Genomic DNA, 15,401 nt, shown 5'->3' with positions numbered 1-15,401 from the left:
GGATAGGAGGGGAGTTAGAAAAGAAAATGTCTGATAATGGGTGCAGGGTTTCCTTTTGGAGTGTTGAAAGTGTTAAACTGTAACCTGCAGAAGGTGGAGTTCTCCTGTTTCTGAACTCTATGCATTTCTATAACTCAACCAAGGGGAAGCTTGCACATACCAGCTGTAGATTTTCAATTACTGACTGAGAAAGAAAGCTAACATTGTCCCCAAACAGGAAGAGATTTAGGGTGAAAGAGAATGCACTGAAATTGTAACAATGTTGTTAGTTCTGTTACTCAACCACCAAACAGAGGCTTGCCACATGCCTGGAAATTGTCTTGGTTTTCAGCAGAGATGATTCAAAATTCATGGGACTCTGGTTTCCTGAGCTTTAAGTGCACTCAGTTTCTAAATGACTTTGCAATAAGATTCAGCTGCTCAGGCTGAGATTCCAAGAGGATGAAACTAGTTTCTAGATGTTGCTAGAGCCGATGAACCCAGATCTCTGTAGCCAGCCTTACAGATGCTCTACACACACACACACACACACACACACACACACACATCAAGGTCAGGCAAAGCACCTCCTTTCTTTCCCCAAGGACCCATTTCCAAGACTAGCTGCAAGCACAGGAAGTAAAGTGTGTTATTTCCCCTTAATTAACTTTTGGGATATGATTATAAAAGTAGTACACTGTCATTATAGTAAATTATAAAATGGTCGTATCCAACTTTGAGCACTTGCCATACCAGGCAGTGTGCTGAGAAATTCACTCCAATTGCTTCATTTCTTCTCCAACAAGCCAATGAGGCAGATAGTGTAACTCCTGCTACCAATTTGCACATGAAGAACCTTGGGCTCAGAATGGCTAACAACAGTTATTGTTAACAATGGTGGCAGCACTGGGGAACAAGTCTGTTTGGGTTTAACCCCTACACTAGATTATTCTAATACAAGATGGGATGTGTGAAATTCCTCATAGAACAACAAAAGAGGGACTCCTTTGGTGGTCCAGTAGTTGAGATGCCATGCTTCCAAATCCCTGGTAGGGGAACTAGGATCTGCATGCCAAGGCATAAGTAAATAAATAAAACATGACAAAAGAAGTGCTTTGGGGATGAGATGAGGGCCAGGCTGTGGGCCATGTGAGAGAGGACGCAGCATATCCAGGGAAGAGTTGATACAAAACTGTCCTGAATGGCACCCTCCCACTGGAGCCTGCTAATCCCCCAGCTAAGACTGGCATAAGCTTCCAGACCTCCCTCTGCCTCACTTCCCTAGATCTACCGACACCAAGTCCTCTAGGTTATCTGTCCCCTCTGTTGCCTTCCATTCTTCCATTCACTAATTCAGAAATGGACTGAGCCCTAAGCATGTGCCAGGACTGTACCAGGCAGTAGGGGTGTGACAGTGAACAATCCAGAAGCAGCTCCTGGCTTCTTGAGTTCTGCTCCCACCTTTGTCCAGCCTCTTGTCCCTCTCTCCAGGATTGTCGAAACAAATCCACCCATGCCCCTTGCCGTGGAAGCGCAGAGTCCTAACCACTGGACCACTAGGGAATTCCCACACAGTAGTTCTAATCACGTCAATCAGAAACTTTTAGGGGTGGCCTATTTCCTCCAGCATGTAGCCTTGGCCTGACATTAAAGATTTTTTTTGTAACCTGGATCATATTACCTTAAAACTGATGCTCCATTTAAACCAAATCACTCACCCTTTCCTTAAAAGTGGTATGAGTTTTCTCATCCCACTTACTGGCATAGAATGCTCATCAAAGCCAGCTGCACTGGCTTTTACTTCTCAGTCCCCCTTCCAGAGCAGCTAAGGACAGAGTGGCAGGCTCTGGCCAGCAGAGTCCCCCATTGATGGAACCCTGGCCCCCAACTCCACCAAGCCTTGGAACCGCAGACACTGCATAGGCAATACAGTAAGCTGCTGAGACGTTCTGAATCTATTACTGAATGCAAGTTTGTGTGCCAGAAACACAGGAGGCCAAGTAATATCAAAACTAAAATGTTGCAGTTTGGAGCAGAGAAAGGTTTATTGCAGGGCTCTAAAAGCTTTCAGTAGACCCCTTTTCTAGGAAAGGTGATGGATGGGTGTGGTGATTTGTTGCAAACTTCTTGGGGTCACATCCTTTGTTCCAGAGGTCAGGTCATGGTCATGTCACAAGGCTCCTGTAAACCTCCACCAAATCCACCAAAGAAAGTAGTAAAGCACAGAGAAGCCTGACGTGCTGCGGTCCATGGAGTCACAAATAGTCTGACACGACTTAGCGGCGACTCAGCTCTCTCCCTCTGATGCCTCGGCCCTGGCGAAGGGGGGGTGGGGTGTGTGTCTCTGCTGGTGCCCTTCACCCCGCCCAGGAGGGTCCCTGCAGCACCCAGTCTTGGTCCTCCTGCCAGCTCCCTCAGGACCAGGTCCCCAGACCCTGCTCAGCCATCATCACTGGGTGACCGGAACCCAGCCAGCCCTCAGGCTTGTCGTTTAACCTGGAGAGAAGCATTTATATGGGATCAACAGGAATACCCATTCTAGCAAATACTCATCAGGTCAGTTCCCAGCTCCTGACAACCGCCCTTGGTTGAGAAGAGCCCCACCCACAGAGGTGGACCTGAAGTAACCATGTGCAACGTCCTTGCAACTTAACCCTCACCTCCGGCCACTTATTAGGAATGGACAACCGATCTATGCTGTTCCCAGTTTTGAAACTTGAAGGGAGAGACTGAAGCTGGTACCTGAATGGCAGTGTCCACACCCTCCAGTTGCTGAGGCCTCCACAGACTCGGACCTGTGAAGACCACCTCCGCCATTAGAAGGGGGAGAGGTTCCCAGGGTAGCTGGGCCGGCGGCTCTGGAGCTACCGAGGACACAGCCCTCGGCCTGTCCTGGGACCCCCAGCTCACCCACTGGCCCACAGGCTAGAGGACCTGGAGGGTCCTGGGGAGAAGGCTGCCATCCACCTCCCACAGCACCCGCCGCCATGACGACCACTGTGGGGGCGACCGTCGAGAAGCGAGCAGGACCTCTGCCGGACACGCTCTGGGCCTCACGCTCAGGATCTCGCGAGAATTGTCGTGAGCTGACGGCTGCGCGCCGCCCCACCCACCTTATTAATGTAAGTCTCTGTGCCACCGCGGGGCTGGCCCGTGCGGAGGAAATTCATGTCTTTGCTCCTGCTAGCCCCTCTGCCTAGAGACCATTCCCCTCTTGCTCCTCAGTTGAAATTCCTTAGTTTCAACTCCAATATGTCCTCCCCTGGGTGAAGGGGTGGCGGTGGTCTGTCATCCCCACCTCTGTACTCTCCGGGCACTATCGCCTGTATTTCAGTCCAGAGAGGAGGCCGTCTCTGCAGCGGGATGTGCGGAGACCAGGGGCTGTGTTAGTTTAGTTAATTCTGTCTCCCACAGGGCTTAGTCTTGGCGATTTGTACTCAGGAGTAGTCAGTGAGCAGCAGACATGAGTTAAGTCAGAGCGAAAACCATTTCCCCCCAGGCTCACTGTAACAACTGGAGGATGGAAATGAAAACTTGACCCATCCCAACCTGGAGACCACAGGGATTAGAGAGGGTTTCAGGTGAACAGGCCGCTAGGCAGTGTGTGGTGGGTGGGGAGGGGAAGGGTGAGCGCCGGCAGTACCTGATCATTGCCATCCCTCTTTCACAAATGCAGGAAACCCTCAGGCTGTGCAGGATCTCGGGGAGCTACTACTCAAGAACCTCTGCAGCTTCCAACTGTTTACCTCCGGGGTACCATGGCGATGGGAAATTGGTCGTCATGGCAACCCCATTATTGACAAGACGCTGCAACCGCGGGCAGATAGTGAATGAGGACAGGAAACGCATTAAGCACAGGAACAACAAAGGCAAGTGGCACAAGCAGTCCTGGCCAAGGTCCGTGCTAAAGTGACAGATCTTGCAGAACTAGTCACCCAGAGAGCATCCAGTGACTCTCTCCTGGCATCCAGCGCCCATTGAGGGCCCCATTTATGACGGAACAGAGGCGCCACATCCTTTAATTCTCCCACTAGTTCAGTGAAATCCTAACGCGCTTCCCTGACCCAGCAGAAGTTGTACATGCTTAGAGCTAGTGGCTGTGACGGCGTTCTCCTCCCTTCCCCCGGCCTGACTTTCCAGCGCCCCATCCAGTGATTTCTCACTTAAGTATGTCACCCCATGCCTAGACAACGATATCAGTTGCGAATTTTTATGAATGAAAGTGTGTGTGCGCTCGTGGGTGTGCAGGTTGGTAGGCTGGAGGACAGGTCCAGAGAGACTGAACTCTCCCGGAGAGAGCCTGAATCCAGGTCTGGAGCTACTGCCCCAGAGTTGGAGGTACCAGGGAAGGTGCCGACCCCAGCTTCGCCCCTCTGGAACATTTGGAGAGGAGCGCCCACTATCATGCTGTCGGGTTTCCAAATGAGTTGTGTAGGTGGAACCCCTCGCAGGGAGCTCTGAGCGAACGAACTGCCTGTCCCGGGCACCGGGTTCACCGCCGCGGAGACCACAGACCCGGGCTCCGGGTTTTCTTTGCTGCTGCCCGCCGTCATCCTCGGCCACATCCCGCGTCTAACTAGGGATACCCACTTCAGAATGACAACGTTTAAAGTCTCAACAACAGCATAAAATAAGGTAGCTGTGAATTGGGGGATTACACGGAGAGGAGAATGAATCGGCCCTTCCTTCCTCCAGTCATCCAGCCCTTGCTCGGGAAGGCTGGAGCGCAAGGGGTTGCTGGCCGCGCCCCTCGAGGATTGGGAATGGGGGCGGCGGCTGAGCTGGGGAGAAAAGTCTGAGGACGAGGACAGACAGCCCGTGTGACTATCCGCTTAGGGGATTGCTAAGAATCAGAGGGGCCCCACCCCGCCCCTTCTTGATCCTAAACGCTAAGCCCCTAAGGCAGGAGCAGCCAAGATCTCGGATTATGATTTTATCATTAAAAAACAAAAGTGACTGCTCACTCCCCCAGAGAATTTTAATTCTTTGCCTCTTCCTCAGCCCACCTGTCTCTGGATCCTCAAGGCTGAGTAGGGTCCAGCGGAGGCAGTCCCCCGACCCCCGTCCGCGTTCCCCTTGGCTCCTGCTCTCTCCAAGTGGTGGTCACAACTTCCTTAGGAGCCGCGCACACTCGGGGAGACTCTGCGCGGGACCCCGATCTGGAGCCCGGGGAAAGAGGCGGCCATGAGCCTCTTCTAGGACGGGCGGCCGAGAAGGCGGGGCGTCCTGGTACCCGGGATCTTGGGGAGGTGTCTTGGGGGTGGTGCCAGGTGCATCCTTTTGTTGAAGGAGCCCAGCTTCTTCTGCCTCCAGCCTCGACTGCTCAGCCTGACTTGGCCCAGCGCGGCGGCTGCGGGACGTGAGTAGAAGGGGGTGCGATAGATTTAGGAAGCAGGGACTGCCTCTAGTCCTTTGATTGCTGCTGAAAGGATGTGTGTGCCGGGGTGGGAACAGAGCTGGCCCTTGCTTCTGCCCCTTTCTCCCCTGTTTCAGAACCGGGGGCTGCGGACAGCGCCCCGCCCACCCGAGGGCCTCGCGACCCTAGTCCCTTGAGCGCATATCTTTAATCCACTTTCATGCTGGAGTCTGCGTCCCCCGCGCACCTCCCAGAGCCCCAAGAACCATCAGCTCAAGAGCCCCTAAATTCCTTACCCCACCAAAGTTTGAGCTCTCCGCGGCGCGCCTGTGCCTGGAGGAGCGTCTCCTCTTCGCTCTGGACAGCAGCGCCTACCTTGCTCGCTCCCACACGCTCCAGCCCCCGGACCCTCCTCTGCGGGCAGCGGAAGGAGCCGGTTGCCTCCCTCTCTCCGCGAAAGTCAGGTGAGGCTCTGGAGCCTCAAAGGCGGTCCCTGAAGAGGCCGAAGCCGCTTGAAGCGTGCCCTCCGCGACAAGAGGGGCGAGCCAGGAGCAAGTAAGCAGCAAAGTCCGTCTGTCAAATCTGGACTCGCTTCTAACCGCGAACAGCCTCCTTGGACTCCTTCCTGGGATTTTGTTTTAAAACTGGTAGTGTAATTCACACCGCATGAGGACACAGCAGAGATCTGGGAGTTTGAAGTTTAAAGGTGGGAATATATATCCCCTTAAACTCATTTACAATCTTAGGGGGGAGAGTTTTAGAAACAAATTTCTCTTGGGAATATGGTGTATTCTCCTTGCAGAGTTTTGGTTTCCTTCTATCACACCAGACAACACAGATTCCTTGAACTAAAAATTAGAATCTACTAATCCAGCTGGTATTCATTGCCCACTATGGAGGCCAAAGGTGCTTAAACTCTTTTTGAAGAATAAACCTTATAGCAAAGCCTCCACATTTCTGCAAACTCACTTTCTCCACAGAAGGCATATATCTGACACACACATATCAAGGATAAAGACCTAATCTCACCTCCTGTTCACTCTCCGGTTCTGGATGAACAGGTCTCAGGAGGAGTCCAGCTTTCTTGTCTGGGACAAGAAGCCTCTGGGTTCCAGGTTCCCATAAATTAACACCCTTACAGGAAGAAACTCTGAAGGAGCGGATCCCCCTCAGGGGCCTGAAAACCAGAGGTTTGTCTGAGGACTTGAACTGGGACCTGGCATTTCCTGAACATACCTATCAAACTGTCTATTCATGGAGCAAACTGTCTTCAGAGGACAAGCTTTCAAGTTCATGCAGATTTGAAGGGAGAGATGAAGTGTATCCCATTCATTGGAGAAATAACGAATTAGACATATGTACACACATTTATCTTACAGAAGGGACACAAAGCCTAGGAAAAAAAAAAAACAACTTCCTTGAAAAGTCAGGCTAAATTGTTCAGATTCGAAGGATTCTGGTTATAGGAAAACAAGTGAATGGAAATGGTGAATCAATAAAACAAAGTTGAAGCCACAGAAGATGGAGAAGAGAGTTTCTGTTTGGTCATTTGGGCTCTTGAAATTGAATTTACCACAAGAGAAAAAAAAAAAAAATTCATGAGACCATGGTCTCCTTAGCCCACAGAGTCTCTAACATACATCATTTACCCTGGGCACTTTTTTTTTTTTTTTATAGTCCTTATTATTGAGAAATGCTGCTTTTCTTCTAATCCCTGTGATTTACCATACAAGTAAGAGCTGTTTCCTGTTGGCTTGTCCTCAGGGAAGACAGGAAGCAGGTGGTTATCCTCTGTGGCCCAGAAATATTTTAGAGCTGTTAAAGAGTCTTGAATGCTGATTTTGGAGAAAGTAGTAGTAGTAGTAGTAGCTATTAGGAGACAATTTTTGAGGCATAATATGAAAACTCCATTTGAACTTTGTTTTTGAAATGCAGACCATTTCTAAGATCTGAAGGGGAAAACAAGATCTTACAAAATTGATCATAAGCTGGAGAAGTGCACTGAATCTGATGAAATAAAGTAGACCATCTACCATAGGACTGAGCACATAATTGGACAATAGGGCATTATGTGGGTGTCGATAATTATTACTGAAGAACTTTTGGCACCTGAAAGATGGAACTAGATGAACTGAGACTGGGAATGAGCAGAAAGAGCCCTCAGAAAATGTCTCTGTGAATTTGCCTGGAAAGACGTCTAGGAGCAAGATCTTTGGCTGCCAGGAGAGAGGGTCCAGATTTGGCCAAAGACACACTGAGTGCGGTGGCATCTGGGGATCTGTCCTGTTGCTTAAGCTTCCTCTGAGGGACAAGATGGTGTGTATGGATGGCATCTGTGTCAAGAGGCAGGACACAGTCAGCACCAGGCAATCCCCGATGAGCCAGTGGCATGTCCGCACAGGTCCATGGGATCCAGAGACCCAGCGTAGGGGTCGTCAGAAACCCAAAGCCTTGTGCCAGAAGAGGAAGACCACGGGGCAAAGGGCATGAGGGAGAAGACGCTACTTCCTTATTCTGATGCGGCAGGCGAGATTGGGAGGAGGGAAGCCCGGGTGGACCCTATGTTGTTTCAGTCTCAGTCAGGACTCACTAAAGCAATGAGAAGGGGTCTGTGGGGGAAAGGGTGGCACTCGGCCTTTGGGAGCTGAGGAAGGCTGGCCCCAGGGAAGCTAGGAGACCAGTTCTGTTCACCTGTGATTTCAGTGCCAGAGAAATGAAAGGATAAATACTAGTCATGCCCAGAAGGGTTGAGTTAGAACATGAGCCTGGATAAGTGTGGCTTAGGGGACTCCCCAGTGATATGGAAAAGACCCAGATACTGGGAAAGATTGAGGGCAGGAAGAGAAGGGGGCAACAGAGGATGAGATGGTTGGATGGTATCACTGACTCAATGGACATGAGTCTGAGCAAACTCCAGGAGATAGTGAAGGACAGGGAGGCCTGGCGTGCTGCAGTCCAAGGGGTAGCAAAGACTCTTGGACACAACTAAGCAACTGGACAACAGTGATATTTAGTTTTAATTGTTTTAAAATTTAGAAATGGTGTGATTACAGTCTATATAGTCTTCTGGGATTTTTTTTTTCCAACCAATATTAAGATTCAGTGATGTTGCTTGTAGCCACAGGTCTTTCAGTTTTACTCTGCATATGTACAATTTGTTATTTATTCTGTGTGCATATGATGTACTTTCATTTTAAAACACTGGGAAGAGGAACTAAATTTTTGCTATTCTAATTATGTAAAATCTGCCCAGTCCAAACACTTCAGACATCCTGGGAACCTGATAATTATAGACTGATGTTGAAAGGCACATAATTTGTGCCCAAAGGTGGGCAACAAGGCAGCCGCTTCTGCTGGGGGCCATATGGTGTCCGTTATGTCAAAGAATACACAATCTGATAAGCAGATAAGCCACACTAGCAGATTAGAAGTAGAAATGCAAACAGATAAGCCCACTTATCAGTAAGGGGAAGGTGTCAGCCAGCCCTGGCAGATGGCCTAGATCCTTGGTGAATGATAAGGCAATTTGTAGGAGTGGCTTTTGGGAAATAAAATACTTATGCAGAGGCAGACAAGGTTCACAGGAGAGGCAATGATGCATCAGTTTCCCCAGCAAAAATTCTCCTAGTCAGTGTAAAATCATCTGGGAGAAAAATGCCTGAGGCAGGGAGAGGCAATTGTGTTTAGTTTTTAAGGCCCACTTTGCCCGCTTCCTTCTCAGACCATGAAGAAGACGACCTCTGTTTCCCACACCTACCTGGCAGTTGGAAGAATAGAAGGAAAATAATGACATGTGGAGTTATGAATTCTATCCAAATGTCATTAAGAGCCCAAGGAGGTCCGTGGTGCTGTGGATCTAAGTTACTTTGTCCTGGGAGCCGCCCCCTTCAGGTCAGCCTTGCAGGCAGTGGACAGGTAGGGGCTGCCGAAAAGGCCTATGTGGGTGGGAGCCTTCTCACTCTGTACAAATCTGTGTCTGACCACCAGTGCCTGCAAGTCCACTCTCAGAATTTCATCCTTTTATTTTCAAACTTTGATTCTTTTTAAAATGCCAGTAACTCCAGGTGCTAGAATGTGGTGGATAAAGAATCAAATAAAAAGTTCTGATACGATTGAGGAGAGCATTTGATGATGCTGGAAACCAGTGAGGGTGGCATGGTGTGGATATCACGGCGGGGGGGCGGGGGGCGCAGGGGTGGCAGGTGCTATCAGAGGGGGCCAGGGCCGGATGACAGACACTCAATACTGAGGGCAAACTTGGCCCCCATTGCAGCCACGGCTGGTCCTGGCCTGGGAAAATCACTTGAGTGTTCCTCTAAGACTAAAACCTTCCTTTTCCACCCAAATGGAAGGACAATTACCTTTGCGATTGTAAAAGCTGACAAATGTGTACTGAATGCAAGGCGCTTGAGTGGACTGCAGCGTGAATGCCATCACAGGCGCTCATTAATAGATGTGAGTCACCCTGGGGCTCAGTACTGCTCAGGACCACATTCTCATCAGGGCCTGGGAGTGTCCTGTACATTTCAGTATAGATGGAGTGAAATATGGCAAATAAGGGGTGTAAATCCGGATCAAAAAAATGCTTGAGACCTTTCAGCGATGGGCTGAAAATACAGACCAAGAAAAAAAAAGTAACAGGAACAAGGATAATGTTCTGCATCAGGGTCCTAAAAAATCAGCTGTCCCAGTACAGAAGAGGAGACATGTCTTAGCAGACCTCATTTAATATGATGTGAAGCCTCAGGATGATGTGTTTCTACAGAATTAGCAAAAGTTAAGGAGAATGCTGACTTAATAGAGAAGTTCAGTTCAGTTCAGTTGCTCAGTCGTGTCCAGCTCTGTGATGCCATGAATCGCAGCATGCCAGGCTTCCCTGTCCATCACCAACTCCCGGAGTCCACCCAAACTCATGCACATCAAGTCAGTGATGCCATCCAGCCATCTCATCCTCTCTCATCCTCTTCTCCTCCTGCCCCTGATCCCTCCCAGCATCACGGTCTTTTCCAATGAGTCAACTCTTCGCATGAGGTGGCCAAAGTACTGGAGTTTCAGCTTCAACATCAGTCCTTCCAATGAACACCCAGGACTAATCTCCTTAAGAATGGACTGGTTGGATCTCCTTGCAGTCCAAGGGACTCTCAAGAGTCTTCTCCAACACCACAGTTCAAAAGCATCGATTCTTCGGCACTCAGCTTTCTTTACAATCCAACTCTCACATCCATACATGACCACTGGAAAAACCATAGCCTTGACTAGACGGACCTTTGTTGGCAAAGTAATGCCTCTGCTTTTGAATATGCTATCTAGGTTGGTCATAACTTTCCTTCCAAGGAGTAAGTGTCTTTTAATTTCATGGCTGCAATCACCATCTGCAGTGATTTTGGAGCCCCCCAAAAATAAAGTCTGACACTGTTTCCACTGTTTCCCCGTCTATTTCCCATGAAGTGATGGGACCAGATGCCATGATCTTCATTTTCTGAATGTTGAGCTTTAAGCCAACTTTTTCACTCCCCTCTTTCACTTTCACCAAGAGGCTTTTGAGCTCCTCTTCACTTTCTGCCATAAGGGTGGTGTCATCTGCATATCTGAGGTGATTGATATTTCTCCCGGCAATCTTGATTCCAGCTTGTGCTTCTTCCAGCCCAGCGTTTCTCATGTTGTACTCTGCATATAAGTTAAATAAGCAGGGTGACAATATACAGCCTTGACGTACTCTTTTTCCTATCTGGAACCAGTCTGTTGTTCCATGTCCAGTTCTAACTGTTGCTTCCTGACCTGCATATAGGTTTCTCAAGAGGCAGGTCAGGTGGTCTGGGATTCCCATCTCTTTCAGAATTTTCCACAGTTTATTGTGATCCACACAGTCAAAGGCTTTGGCATAGTCAATAAAGCAGAGATAAGATGTTTTTCTGGAATTCTCTTGCTTTTTTGGTGACCCAGCAGATGTTGGCAATTTGATCTCTGGTTCCTCTGCCTTTTCTAATACCAGCTTGAACATCAGGAAGTTCACGGTTCACGTATTGCTGAAGCCTGGCTTGGAGAATTTTGAGCATTATTTTACTAGTGTGAGATGAGTACAATTGTGCGGTAGTTTGAGCATTCTAGAAGAGAGGTGAGGTTTGCTTAGAGCTTCTCATGTAAACCTACCTGGATTATTTTCATTTTGGTTACCACATTTTAAAAAAATGTTCCACAACCGAACCTCACTGGTGGCACAGTGGTAAAGAATCCACCTGCCAATGCAGGCAACATAGGTTCTATCCCTGGTCTTGGAGGATCCTACATGCCCTGCAGAGCAACTCAGCCCGTGCACCACAACTACTGAGCCTGTGCTCTAGACTCCAGGAACTACAACTATTGAGTCTACGTGTCAACTACTGAAGCTCACAAGCCCGTGCTCTGCAACAAGAGCAGCCACTGCAGTGAGAGGCCTGCGCATCATGACGAAGAGCATCCCTTGCTCACAACTAGAGAAAGCCTGGGCAAAAGCAGTGGCACAGCCCAAAAGATAAGTGTTGCCCAATCATACTACAATAAACTTTAAAAATCAATTTAATAAATCAGTTCTACATTTTGTTATGTTCTAGTTTTTCTTCACATGCACATGTTCTCTTTTACAGTCATAATAATGTGTAAATACAATTTCGTTATCCTACTTTTAATTATCTTGAGGAATAGCCTAGCTTGCTATTTAGTTTCCAATGCTTTTCTGGTCATGGCCAAACCGTTTATCACTGGCCATGATCATGGCCAAATGAATTACATAATCAATAGAATGATTTACACACTTACTGATTTTTTTATGTACATTTAAATTATTTCCCATTTTTCAGTCTTAAATGATGGCCATGAGCACATGCATAGAATCTTTTCCTATTTTGGGTAATTATTTCCTTATGTTCCCAGAAGTAGGATTATTCCAGAGATGTAAACATCTGAATCCAAGAGAAGTTTTAGCAATTTCTATTGCTAAAAATCATTTACCAGTTCCACCATTTTTTCAAATTTCATGCATAAACTCTACCCTATTATTGTTTTAATTTGCATTGCAGTAAGATGTAGTAAAGTTGAACATTTTCTCATGTCCGTTTATTACTTGTGTTTCCTCTTGGTGAATTATCGATTCATGTTCTTGGCCCATTTACATTAAAGTTGGTGCTTTCCTTTCAATTTTTATGAGCTTTTTGTGCGATACTGAGAGAAACTTCTCTCTGGTTTATTTGATGAAAATATTTATCACAGTTGGCTTGCCTTTGAGTTATAATATTTATTTTATAGACTTATAAAACATTTCCCCCTGAGATTCATTCAATTCACTGAAATCCTAGAATGCATAATTCCACTACATATGTGTTGCCTACTCCTTTTTTTGATGGTTTTACATGTTTTCATACTTAATATTAACTTTTTAATACCACTGGACTTGTTCTGACATATAGTCAAGAATTTTACTTAAAATCTTTGAAACTTTGAGAATTAATGTGGAACTCAGGTTCTTCATCTATTAAAAAAATTTTAAAGCCACGTACTTCTCTTATTCCAAGATCCTCTAATAGACCATTGAGTGGACAAATACATGATTGCCCAGGATACCCCCACCATTGTTCAGGATTCTTCAACCATGCTATCTCAGTTACCAGTTCATTAGCTCTCAGCTCCCCAGTATTACCTGCTTCTCAGTGTAATATTAGGTATTTGTTTTGTGCAGAATGCAAGATGTTAAGCTGACTCCGTAGAGGAAGCAGGAAGGGACTCTTCTGCCACTTCTGGCAGCTGCACCACTGGTCAGCAGAGAGGACGTGAGAATGACCAGCGGTCTCTGCCCCATCCCCACCCCCACCCCGACTTATGCCTAAACCACACGGCTCCTTGATGATGTCTCAGCCCCAGTCCTCCCTGGTGGTTGCCTTCCTGTAGCTCTCAGCATGGACACCTAGTGCCACAGCCCGTCCTGCCTGTACTGGTGCTCCAACTCCATCTGCTTCCCTATGCCCTCACCCCCCAGATTTGTCTCCTGGGACTTTTGGTGCCACAACCCTCTGACACAAGCATCAGAGCTCTAGGTCTCCTCCTCACACCAGTGCCCTCAATTTCTTTGCACATCTCTGTGGCTTACCCCATCTACATTCTGCAAGTTGCTTCCTGCTGGTCCAACAACTGCAGATCAGCTCAGGCCTATGCAAACCAGCGACCTTCTCTGCTACCCATTCGCCTGCAGTTATGCCAGATCCAACAAGGTCCAAATTCTAGCCTTGGGGAGGAGGGGTTCCACTCCAAGTTTGTCTTTCCTTGGTTACTCCCCTTCAGCCCTGGGGTGTCATGTAGATTCTCTCATATCTCATGGTTACCCTTTTATCATAGTTTAATGATCTTTATAGTAATCTCCTCCTGTCTAAATTATTGTGTGGTTTCTGCCTCTTGATTAGATCCAAACTGATATAGGGATATCTTTTATATTTTTATCTAGAGAAGAAGATCAGAAAATTTTTCTTAAATACTAACTGGATAGTAAGTATTCCAGGCTTTCAGGCCAGATGGTCTGTCACAAAATCCAACACTCATTCATGTTAAAAAACAAAATAAAACCCAAAACTCTCAGAAAATTAGGAATAAGAGGAAACTTCCTCAAGTTGATAAAAGTCATCTTAGAAAAGCTTACAGTTAGAAGTTAGAAAAGCTTACAGATAAAATCACACTTCAAGAGATCAGGAACAAAGCAAGGCTATTCACTTTAAGTGTCTGTATTGAAAGTCCTAGCCAGTACAATACTGAAAAACAGAATGTGGCATGAAGATGAGAAGAATGTAACTGCCATTACTCAAAGACAGCATGATTGTGTATGCAGAAAATCCAATTTACAAAAATATTAGAACTAATAAGTAAATTTAATAAGATTGCAGGACACAAAGTTAATATACAAAACTCAATTGTACTTCTATATAATCTAGCAAAAAACAATAGAAAATGAAATTTTTAAAGTATTATTTACAATCGCATCATAGACATAATTCTTTATTCTATGTGTAAGACTTGTAAAACATTGCTAAGAAAAATTACTAAATAAATGTAAATATATACCATGTCATGGCATATGTTTATGAAATCTCAATAATTTAAAGATTTCCCCTCATATTAATCTATAGATTTCATGCAGTCTCAAAGCCCATATATGTGTATGTGTGTGTGTGTGTATGTGTGTATACAACTGATTTTTTGATAAAGGTATCAAGGCAATTCAGTGTGGAAAAGAAATTCATTTTTAAGAAATGTAGTGAAAAAATCAGGATGTGTATGAATAAAACAAATCTCAATTCCTATTTCACTCTACACAGGAAACTTAATTTGAGATGGATCATAGACAGACCTACATATGAAAGCTGCAATCAGATGCATAGAAACAAAAATACAGAATATTTTCCCCATGATCGTGCAATAGGCAAAATTTTTTTAGACAAGACCAAAAGTTACTAACCATAAAAAACACAATAAATTATACTTCACCAAAAAGTTTCTTCTAATCAAGAGATACCATCAAGAAAATGAAGAGGATAGTCTACAAAATTAATTGTACATGCTCTTCAATAACATATAGACTGACAGATGGGCAGACAGACAAGGAGACCGAGGGAGTGTTTCGGATTAAAGAAGTCTAACAATAAATGACAACTAAAGGCAATGTGATTTTGGTTTGGATCCTTGACTCCAGCAATTTTTCTGTCAAGGATGTCATGAAACAACCAATGAATTCTGAACAAGACTGTAGTTTAATAATAATTGTGTTAATAGTTGTATGTCACTGTTAATTTACTGATTTTGATAACTGTACTGTGATTAAGAGGATGTTCTTGTATTTAGAAAACACTGAAGTATGAAATAAAGAAGTAACATCTCTGTTCAGTTCAGTTCAGTTCAGTCGCTCAGTCGCGTCTGACTCTTTGCGACCCCATGAATCGCAGCACGCCAGGCCTCCCTGTCCACCATCTCCCGGAGTTCACTCAGACTCATGTCCATCGAGTCCGTGATGCCATCCAGCCATTTCATCCTCGGTCGTCCCCTTCTCCTC

This window comes from Oryx dammah, unplaced genomic scaffold, assembly GCF_014754425.2.
Source record: "Oryx dammah isolate SB20612 unplaced genomic scaffold, SCBI_Odam_1.1 HiC_scaffold_25, whole genome shotgun sequence".
In the NCBI taxonomy this organism is placed as follows: Eukaryota; Metazoa; Chordata; class Mammalia; order Artiodactyla; family Bovidae; genus Oryx; species Oryx dammah.
Note: the sequence above shows the minus strand (reverse complement) of the source record.